Consider the following 10,717-nt stretch of genomic DNA (forward strand, 5'->3'; position numbering starts at 1 on the left):
CCTCCCGGCCTCCGTGGAGCGCGGGATGCACGGTCCCATCGACAAGCCTCTCCCGTTTTTACCGTGGCGTCGCGGTTCACCACGGCGGGCGGGTCGGTCTCCTCCGCATAAAAAGGGGGACCCCCGCTTTTTGTTCCACGAAATCGCACAAGCTTTTTTCGCATCCACGGTTTGCCACCGCACACCAAAATGCCGATCCGGCTGCCTACTTTAGCCAACAGGTGGAGCCAGGCGCGCCGTACTTGCGCGGCACTTCCCACGTCCACCGAAGTCGGTGCCAAGGACCACTTTCGGCGCCGGAGCCGCGTACGAGCCTACTCGAGGCGGAAGAACGAAGCCAGCAAGGGCCTGGCCGCAAGTGCGTTCAATTGTCGGGACGTCCAAGTCCCTCGTTCTTCCGTGCTTCCTCTTTCGGCAAGTCGTTGCGGCACCTTCCCAAAGCGCGCAGACCCGCTAATCGCGACGAGCGCGACGTGGCCGTGCCGCCTTTCCCTCGGCAGCAAGCAAAACGCCTGGCAACGTCGACGCTCCCCTAACCGCGATCTCGCACCGTGTTTCGTGTGGCGAATTCAAAAGCCGGCCGGCGCTGCTGCAACCATTACGGTCGGTACGCATACGCCGCGGAGGGCGGGACGGTCATCGGAGCGTGCGGTTCCTCCATCGAGTACTGCGCACCTCGGCCGTCGCATCGCCGTGCCATGACCGGCCGCGCGTCAACGCGAACCGGTGCCAGCGAGATCCCTCGCCTGCAAGAACCGACCGGCAGCCTCCGTCACCCGAGGACGCGGAGGCGCTTGCCGCGGACGGCGGGACGGTATGCACTGGTGCACAGCGGACCCGTCACATCGCCAGTTCCTTGACCGACCGCCGACGCTTGTGCCGTTCCTCTCGTACTTGGCAGTCGCCGCGCGATTGTCGGGTCTCGTTCTTGCACGCTCGAACGGTCGGGAGGGCACTCGGCTGGCGTTTCGGGAACGCGCAGCCTCGCCTTCTACCGACGTAACCACGACTCGCCGTTCGCGCTCCGCCGCTCCTGTTTACAGTACTAGGCGGTCCCGCAGCGGTCGGGTCGCGCATTTCGAGCGCTTCGAGCCACGGTGCAGTGGCGGGTCGAAAGCCGACCTATGAGTGCGTTGCGCCGTTTGTACCCGCGTCCGCCACCTGGCCGACCGTCCAAGGTCGCGGTGTTGGCGTCCGCTGGGCGCAACAATTTGTCACGGGGTGCCGCTCCACATTCAGGCAGCCCCGTGGGGAAAAGCCGACCCCGCGTCCAAACGGGGTCAGCGGCAGAAAGTGTCGGGCGCAGACGCAGCTGAGGCGCTCACCCTTCACAATCCGTTAATGATCCTTCCGCAGGTTCACCTACGGAAACCTTGTTACGACTTTTACTTCCTCTAAATGATCAAGTTTGGTCATCTTTCCAACAGACCGGCGCAACCGAAAGGCCGCGCCGGACATCGGTCCGAAGACCTCACTAAATCATTCAATCGGTAGTAGCGACGGGCGGTGTGTACAAAGGGCAGGGACGTAATCAACGCGAGCTTATGACTCGCGCTTACTGGGAATTCCTCGTTCAAGGGGAACAATTGCAAGCCCCTATCCCAATCACGAAAGAAGTTCCACGGGTTACCCAGTCTTTTCAGACAGGGATAAAGACACGCTGCTTCCTTCAGTGTAGCGCGCGTGCGGCCCCGGACATCTAAGGGCATCACAGACCTGTTATTGCTCTGTTTCGTGCGGCTAGGAGCCGCTTGTCCCTCTAAGAAGGTTGTAAGGTGCTGGGAACCCCGCACCTATTTAATAGGCTAGAGTCTCGTTCGTTATCGGAATTAACCAGACAAATCGCTCCACCAACTAAGAACGGCCATGCACCACCATCCACCGAATCAAGAAAGAGCTCTCAATCTGTCAATCCTCCCAGTGTCCGGGCCGGGTAAGTTTTCCCGTGTTGAGTCAAATTAAGCCGCAGGCTCCACTCCTGGTGGTGCCCTTCCGTCAATTCCTTTAAGTTTCAGCTTTGCAACCATACTTCCCCCGGAACCCAAATACTTTGGTTTCCCGGAAGCTGCCCGCCGAGTCATTTGAGTAACTCAGGCGGATCGCTGGTTGGCATCGTTTATGGTCAGAACTAGGGCGGTATCTGATCGCCTTCGAACCTCTGACTTTCGTTCTTGATCAATGAAAACATTCTTGGCAAATGCTTTCGCAGTAGTTCGTCTTGCGACGGTCCAAGAATTTCACCTCTAGCGCCGCAATACGAATGCCCCCGTCCGTCCCTCTTAATCATTACCTCGTATTCCAAAAACCAACAGAACAGAAACGAGGTCTTGTTCTATTATTCCATGCAAGTTTATTCAGGCGACTCGCCTGCGTTGAGCACTCTAATTTTTTCAAAGTAAAAGCACCGGCCATCTCGAGGCACACAATGAAGTGCACCAAGAAAGAACCGGCATGATGTTCAGTCCGAGCCGTCGCATCGGGTAGATGCACTACTCGTCTGGAACTGAGATCCAACTACGAGCTTTTTAACCGCAGCAGCTTTAGTATACGCTATTGGAGCTGGAATTACCGCGGCTGCTGGCACCAGACTTGCCCTCCAATTGATCCTCGTTAAAGGATTTAGAGTGTACTCATTTCAATTACGGGGCCTCAAAAGAGTCCCGTATTGTTATTTTTCGTCACTACCTCCCCGTGCCGGGAGTGGGTAATTTGCGCGCCTGCTGCCTTCCTTGGATGTGGTAGCCGTTTCTCAGGCTCCCTCTCCGGAATCGAACCCTGATTCTCCGTTACCCGTAACAACCATGGTAAGCAAGTAACCTACCATCGAAAGTTGATAAGGCAGACACTTGAAAGAAACGTCGCCGGCTCGTGGCCATGCGATCAGCACAAAGTTATCCAGAGTCACCACACAATACGGGCCGAAACCCGATCGATCTTGGTCTAATAAAAGCACCCGTTACCCAAAGGGCTCCAGGCTCACTGCATGTATTAGCTCTAGAATTGCCACAGTTATCCAAGTAGGAAGAAACGATCTAAGGAACCATAACTGATTTAATGAGCCATTCGCGGTTTCGCCTTATTTCGGCATGTACTTAGACATGCATGGCTTAATCTTTGAGACAAGCATATGATTACTGGCAGGATCAACCAGGTAATCGTTCGACTGCGCGTCCGTCCTCGCCCTCGGCGGGCCGGACGCAGTCTGTGTGCGGCGGAGGCCACCTTCAGGCGCCCCAACACGCTTATTTTGCACTCCGAGATGACGGCGTTCGAGCTCGCTACGGCACAACCTTCCCGAAAGACGAGTGGGAGCCGTGCGGCAAGAAGCACGTTCATGCTCGCTCTTTTTCGTTGCATCGACTCGGTCGCGCCGTGCGGGTTGCCCAAGCCCGCTGCACTGTCGGTGGACCGGCCGGAACTAGCAACGGAGCCGAGACTGCAAAGCCGCCAGACGACGGGTCACGCCCGCGTCTTCGGCGCTTTCGCATCTGAATCGCCCGAGGACGACACGGAACACACCTCGATATCGTGGTAAAACGGCACCGTCCGACAACCAGCCCCTAACGCATCAAGCGGATGAGGCTGCAGACGACTGCCGTGGATTCCCCTGGAGCAGACCCGAGGACACGCTTGACGAGGCCGAAGCCCGCCGCATATCAGACACCCGGTCGCTTTCGCGTACGCCGCTCACGAGAACCCCCACATAATAGCAGCGATAAGTACCCAGACCTCCTTGGGCCCTAATACGAGCGTACTCGAGAAAATTTCACCGCGGGTGTGCCCCGAAACGTGTGGCATGTTGAGCGTGCCACAAGTCTACGTCGCTCTCAAACCCGCCGAGGTCGTAGAATTTGCGACCCTACTCACGAAATTCCCACCGAGGATACGGCCGCAAACGTACCGCACCTTGGGTAGGCCACGAGTTTGTGCAACACTACGCTGACGGCACAGCACCGAGGTCGTGCGCGCACGCACGGGAAAATTCCGCCGCGGTTTCTGCCGAAAACGTGAGGCACCACGACTCTCCGCAAGTTCGCGTCGACTGCGAAAGACCGAAGTCGTGAACGACGTGTCCGCTACTCGCCGCCGACACGCTGGACACCAAACGTACAACGACTCGACGGCGTCGTAGAGGCCCACGACGCGGTTTTCCTTAACGACGTCTCGGCGTGGCACCGACAGGTTAGAACGGCCGACCAACGTTCCCTGTCCGCCGTTCGGCTCAGTCGAAGGGCTCGGCGACTTCGGCAACGCTGCGAAGCCGCACGGTGACGCACGCCATGTCCCCATTTTTTTTTTCTTTCTGCGTCTGCCGGGGTGCCCCTATAATAGCAGCGATAAGCACCCAGACCGCCGTGGGTCGCTCGCCCCGGCTGACGTGGTTTTTCGTACTCCTGCGGCGGTCGCCGTCAAGCACGTCCAAATACGCTACTTTCGTGGGCGCATTCACGCTCTTTCGCTTCGCCGGAGTGCCAGCACTCACTCTGCCAAAAACGGCGAACATCCGAGCGGCGGTTCCCACTTTTGCGTCGGCGTCGCAAACCCCGCCCCGGCAGACGAGGTTTGCCGTACTCGTGCGACGGTGGCCGGCGGGCACGTCGAAAGACGCCGATATCGTGCGCGAATTGGCGCACCTTGGCTTCACCGGAGTGCCGCCACTGACTCCTCCAAAAACGGCGAAGATCCGAGCGGCGCTTCCCACTTTCGCATCGGCGTCCCGAACTCCGCCCCGGCTGACGCGGTTTACCGTACTCGTGCGACGGTCGCCGGCGAGCACGTGGAAAGACGCCGATATCGTGCCCGAATCGGCTCCGTTCGGCTTCGCCGGAGTGCCAGCACTGGCTCGGCGAAAGACGACGAACATCCGAGCGACGGTTCTCACTATTGCGTACGCGTCGCAAACCCCGCCCCGGCAGACGCACTTTGCCGTACTCGTGCGACGGTCGCCGGCGAGCACGTAGAAAGACGCCGATATCGTGCCGGAATCGGCCCCGTTTGGCTTCGCCGGAGTGCCAGCACTCACTCGGCCACAAACGGCGAACATCCGAGCGGCGGTTCCCACTTAGCCGTCGGCGTCCCGAACTCCGCCCCGGCAGACGCGGTTGCCGAGCTCGTGCGACTAGCGACCGCGAAGCCGTCTCGCGACGCCGCTTTCGTGCGCGGCTCCCACTGCGACCTGGGTCACCCGAGGTCGACGAGCAAAAAAGAATGTCGAAAAAAATTTTTTTTTTTTTTTGCGTCTGCCGGGGTGCCCCTATAATAGCAGCGATAAGCACCCAGACCGCCATGGGTCGCTCGCCCCGGCTGACGTGGTTTTTCGTTTTCCTGCGGTGGTCGTCGTCAAGCACGTCCAAACACGCCACTTTCGTGGGCGCATTCGCGCTCTTTCGCTTCGCCGGAGTGCCAGCACTCACTCTGCCAAAAACGGCGAACATCCGAGCGGCGGTTCCCACTTTTGCGTCGGCGTCGCAAACCCCGCCCCGGCAGACGAGGTTTGCCGTACTCGTGCGACGGTGGCCGGCGGGCACGTCGAAAGACGCCGATATCGTGCGCGAATTGGCGCACCTTGGCTTCACCGGAGTGCCGCCACTGACTCCTCCAAAAACGGCGAAGATCCGAGCGGCGCTTCCCACTTTCGCATCGGCGTCCCGAACTCCGCCCCGGCTGACGCGGTTTACCGTACTCGTGCGACGGTCGCCGGCGAGCACGTCGAAATACGCCGATATCGTGCCCGAATCGGCCCCGTTTCGCTTCGCCGGAGTGCCAGCACTCGCTCGGCCAAAGACGACGAACATCCGAGCGACGGTTCCCACTATTGCGTACGCGTCGCGAACCCCGCCCCGGCAGACGCGGTTTGCCGTACTCGTGCGGCGGTGGCCGGCGGGCACGTCGAAAGACGCCGATATCGTGCACGAATTGGCGCTCCTTGGCTTCACCGGAGTGCCAGCACTCACTCGGCCAAAAACGGCGAACATCCGAGCAGCGGTACCCACTTAGCCGTCGGCATCCCGAACTCCGCGCCGGCTGACGCGGTTGCCGAGCTCGTGCGACTAGCGACCGCGAACGCGTCTCGCGACGCCGCTTTCGTGCGCGGCTCCCATTGCGACCTGGGTTACCCGAGCTCGACCAGCAAAAAAGAAGGTCGAAAATTTTTTTTTTTTTTTCTGCGTCTGCCGGGGTGCCCCTATAATAGCAGCGATAAGCACCCAGACCGCCGTGTGTCGCTCGCCCCGGCTGACGTGGTTTTTCGTACTCCTGCAGCGGTCGCCGTCACGCACGTCCAAATACGCCACTTTCGTGGGCGCATTCGCGCTCTTTCGCGTCGCCGGAGTGCCAGCACTCACTCTGCCAAAAACGGCCAACATCCGAGCGGCGGTTCCCACTTTTGCGTCGGCGTCGTAAACCCCGCCCCGGCAGACGCGGTTTGCCCTACTCGTGCGACGGTCGCCGGCGAGCGCGTCGAAAGACGCCGATATCGTGCGCTAATTGGCGCTCCCTGGCTTCTCCGGAGTGCCGCCACTCACTCCTCCAAAAACGGCGAAGATCCGAGCGGCGTTCTCCACTTTCGCATCGGCGTCCCGAACTCCGCCCGGGCTGACGCGGTTTACCGTACTCGTGCGACGGTCGCCGGCGGGCACGTCGAAAGACGCCGATATCGTGCCGTAATCGGCCCCGTTTGGCTTCGCCCGTGTGCCAGCACTCACTCGGCCAAAAACGGCGAACATCCGAGCAGCGTTTCCCACTTTCGCATCGGCGTCCCGAAGCCCGCCCCGGCAGACGCGGTTTGCCCTACTCGAGCGACGGTCGCCGGCGATCACGTCGAAAGGCGCCGAATTCGTGCACGAATCGATGCTTCTTGGTCTCGCAGGAGGGCCGCCACTCACTCCTGCAAAAACGGCGAAGATCCGAGTTGCGCTTCCCACTTTTTCGTCGGCGTCCCGAACTACGCCCCGGCTGACGCGGTTTACCGTACTCGTGCGACGGTCGCCGGCGGGCACTTCAAAATACGCCGATTTCGTGGGCGCATTCACGCTGTTTCGCTTCCCCGGAGTGCCAACACTCACTCTGCCGAAAGCGGCGATCATCCGAGCGGCGGTTCCCACTTTTGCGTCGGCTTCGCAAACGGCGCCCCGGCAGACGCGCTCGTGCGACGTACTCGTGCGACGGTCGCCGGCGAGCACGTCGAAAGACGCCGATATCGTGCTCGAATCGACCCCGTTTCGCTTCGCCGGAGTGCTGCCAGTCACGGCGCAGAAAACGGCGAACAAGTGTTTTTTTTTTTTTTTTTTCCTAGAATTTGTGTTATAGAAGGCACATTTGATATCGGACGATAATTTTCAACTTTATCACGCGCACCGATTTTCGTGTAGAGGTTTGCAAGTTTATGGGAATTTCTCTACTTGGAATAATGCGATTTAGTAGTACTACGAGAACTTCATGGATGTACTCAAGGGTACGGGGCAAGTCAGTTACGTCAACACCTGCAGATTTTTTACACTTCAAACTGAAAATTGTTGGTTGTGAGTCCTCGTGTGATATTAAAGGCCGATTCGCTAACACATAGAACAAAGAAAGAAAGGAAGAAAAAACGCCCGCGCTCGCTCAAGAAACCTGGGTTCGCAACAAGTGGCAACAACAAGCAACCGAGCGAGTGCGCCAAAACCCGTGGCGGCCGAACAAACGCGAAGTCCCAACCGCGTCAGCCGGGGCGGCACGGGACAGGAAAAATCACTTCAGCCGGGGCGGCGGGGCACCGAATAAACCTCGTCACCTCGTCGCAGGATAAAAGAGGAAACAAAAAGTCTAAACAGCGTCTGCTGGAGCGAATGCGTAATAAAACAACAACAACAACAAAAAAAAAAAACACCCGCGCTCAAGAAGTCTGCAATCACCACAAAAGGCGACTGTGACCGAGCAGCGTCAGCCGGGGCCGTGCGGAAACGGAAAAACCGCGACTACCGGGGCGTCGAGGCACCGAAAAATCCACTTCAGCCGCGGCGAAAAAAAAAAACAAAAAGAAAGACGGAGGGGGGGGGGGGAACCACGTCTGCCGGGGCGAAGGAAAAAAAAAAAACGCGTCTGCCGGGGCGAGCCCGGGTGCGGCACCACCGGGAAAACTGTGGCAAACAGACATGGCGATCGAGTGAGTGGGCCGCCAGCCAGGCTCAGCCAAAAAGTGCAAAGTCCGAACTGCGTCAGCCGGGGCGGCAAAAACCACGTCAGCCGGGGCGGCGCAAAAAACCGCGTCTGCCGGGGCGGCACGAAACCGCGTCAGCCGGGGCGGCGCGAAAACTGCGTCAGCCGGGGCGAAAGAAAAAAAAAAAAAAACGCGTCTGCCGGGGCGAGCCCGGGTGCGGCACCACCGGGAAAACTGTGGCAAACAGACATGGCGATCGAGTGAGTGGGCCGCCAGCCAGGCACAGCCGAAAAGTGCAAAGTCCGAACCGTGTCAGCCGGGGCGGCAAAAAACCGCGTCAGCCGGGGCGGCGCAAAAAACCGCGTCTGCCGGGGCGGCACGAAACCGCGTCAGCCGGGGCGGCGCGAAAACTGCGTCAGCCGGGGCGAGCCCGGGTGCGGCACCACCGGGAAAACTGTGGCAAACAGACATGGCGATCGAGTGAGTGGGCCGCCAGCCAGGCTCAGCCAAAAAGTGCCAAGTCCGAACTGCGTCAGCCGGGGCGGCAAAAAACCGCGTCAGCCGGGGCGGCGCAAAAAACCGCGTCTGCCGGGGCGGCGCGAAAACCGCGTCTGCCGGGGCGGCGCGAAAACTGCGTCAGCCGGGGCGAAAGAAAAAAAAAAACGCGTCTGCCGGGGCGAGCCCGGGTGCGGCACCACCGGGAAAACTGTGGCAAACAGACATGGCGATCGAGTGAGTGGGCCGCCAGCAAGGCTCAGCCAAAAAGTGCTAAGTCCGAACTGCGTCAGCTGGGGCGGCAAAAAACCGCGTCTGCCGGGGCGGCACGAAACCGCGTCAGCCGGGGCGGCGCGAAAACCGCGTCTGCCGGGGCGGCACGAAACCGCGTCAGCCGGGGCGAGCCCGGGTGCGGCACCACCGGGAAAACTGTGGCTAACAGACATGGCGATCGAGTGAGTGGGCCACCAGCCAGGCTCAGCCAAAAAGTGCTAAGTCCGAACTGCGTCAGCCGGGGCGGCAAAAACCGCGTCAGCCGGGGCGGCGCAAAAAACCGCGTCTGCCGGGGCGGCACGAAACCGCGTCAGCCGGGGCGGCGCGAAAACTGCGTCAGCCGGGGCGAAAGAAAAAAAAAAAAACGCGTCTGCCGGGGCGAGCCCGGGTGCGGCACCACCGGGAAAACTGTGGCAAACAGACATGGCGATCGAGTGAGTGGGCCGCCAGCCAGGCACAGCCGAAAAGTGCCAAGTCCGAACTGCGTCAGCCGGGGCGGCAAAAAACCGCGTCAGCCGGGGCGGCGCAAAAAACCGCGTCTGCCGGGGCGGCACGAAACCGCGTCAGCCGGGGCGGCGCGAAAACTGCGTCAGCCGGGGCGAGCCCGGGTGCGGCACCACCGGGAAAACTGTGGCAAACAGACATGGCGATCGAGTGAGTGGGCCGCCAGCCAGGCTCAGCCAAAAAGTGCCAAGTCCGAACTGCGTCAGCCGGGGCGGCGCAAAAAACCGCGTCTGCCGGGGCGGCGCGAAAACCGCGTCTGCCGGGGCGGCGCGAAAACTGCGTCAGCCGGGGCGAAAGAAAAAAAAAACGCGTCTGCCGGGGCGAGCCCGGGTGCGGCACCACCGGGAAAACTGTGGCAAACAGACATGGCGATCGAGTGAGTGGGCCGCCAGCAAGGCTCAGCCAAAAAGTGCCAAGTCCGAACTGCGTCAGCCGGGGCGGCAAAAAACCGCGTCTGCCGGGGCGGCACGAAACCGCGTCAGCCGGGGCGGCGCGAAAACCGCGTCTGCCGGGGCGGCACGAAACCGCGTCAGCCGGGGCGAGCCCGGGTGCGGCACCACCGGGAAAACTGTGGCAAACAGACATGGCGATCGAGTGAGTGGGCCGCCAGCCAGGCACAGCCGAAAAGTGCTAAGTCCGAACTGCGTCAGCCGGGGCGGCAAAAACCGCGTCAGCCGGGGCGGCGCAAAAACCGCGTCTGCCGGGGCGAATGCAAAAAAAACAAAGAAAAAAGCCCGCGCTTAATCAAAAGAAAACAAAGAAAAAAGCTTGCGCTTAATCAAAAGAAAACAAACAAAAAAAGTTCGCGCTTAAGCCTGGCGGTGGAACCACCGGGGCAAACAGACCTGGCGATCGAGTGAGTGGGCCGCCAGCCGGGGTGAGCCAAAAAGTGCAAAGTCGGAACCGCGTCAGCCGGGGCGGCGCGAAAACCGCGTCAGCCGGGGCGGCGCAAAAACTGCGTCAGCCGGGGCGGCACGGAAAAACGAAAACCGCGTCAGCCGGGGCGGCACGGAAAAACGAAAACCACGTCAGCCGGGGCGACATCAAAATGAGGAAAAAAAAAAAAACTGCCTTAGGACACCTGCGTACACTTTCATGCGTTTGGGCATATCTCTCTGTAACACGCGCGCCCCTCGTTACGCGCGGCACTCTGTTTTCTCCGACACCCATATTTCGGCGGCATGTGGCACGCGCGCCCGTCCCTACGCACGGCACACCGCAGTGCTTTCTCGATATTTTTCTTTTCCTCCAACACCGTCATCTATAGGCTTTTAGTGACCTGTTGCTCGTGGCAAAAGTTCGCTAGCT

At 60.2% G+C, this 10,717-nt stretch overlaps 1 non-coding gene across 1 annotated transcript; it reads right to left on the reverse strand.

Annotated features, from left to right (window-relative positions):
* Window positions 1-1,339: 1,339 nt before the first annotated feature.
* On the reverse strand, window positions 1,340-3,154 carry LOC142794783 (small subunit ribosomal RNA). The gene has a single exon (XR_012892612.1). It is a non-coding gene; the product is annotated as a small subunit ribosomal RNA (ribosomal RNA).
* Window positions 3,155-10,717: the final 7,563 nt, after the last annotated feature.

The sequence above is a fragment of the Rhipicephalus microplus genome, unplaced genomic scaffold, assembly GCF_043290135.1.
Source record: "Rhipicephalus microplus isolate Deutch F79 unplaced genomic scaffold, USDA_Rmic scaffold_500, whole genome shotgun sequence".
Lineage (NCBI taxonomy): Eukaryota > Metazoa > Arthropoda > Arachnida > Ixodida > Ixodidae > Rhipicephalus > Rhipicephalus microplus.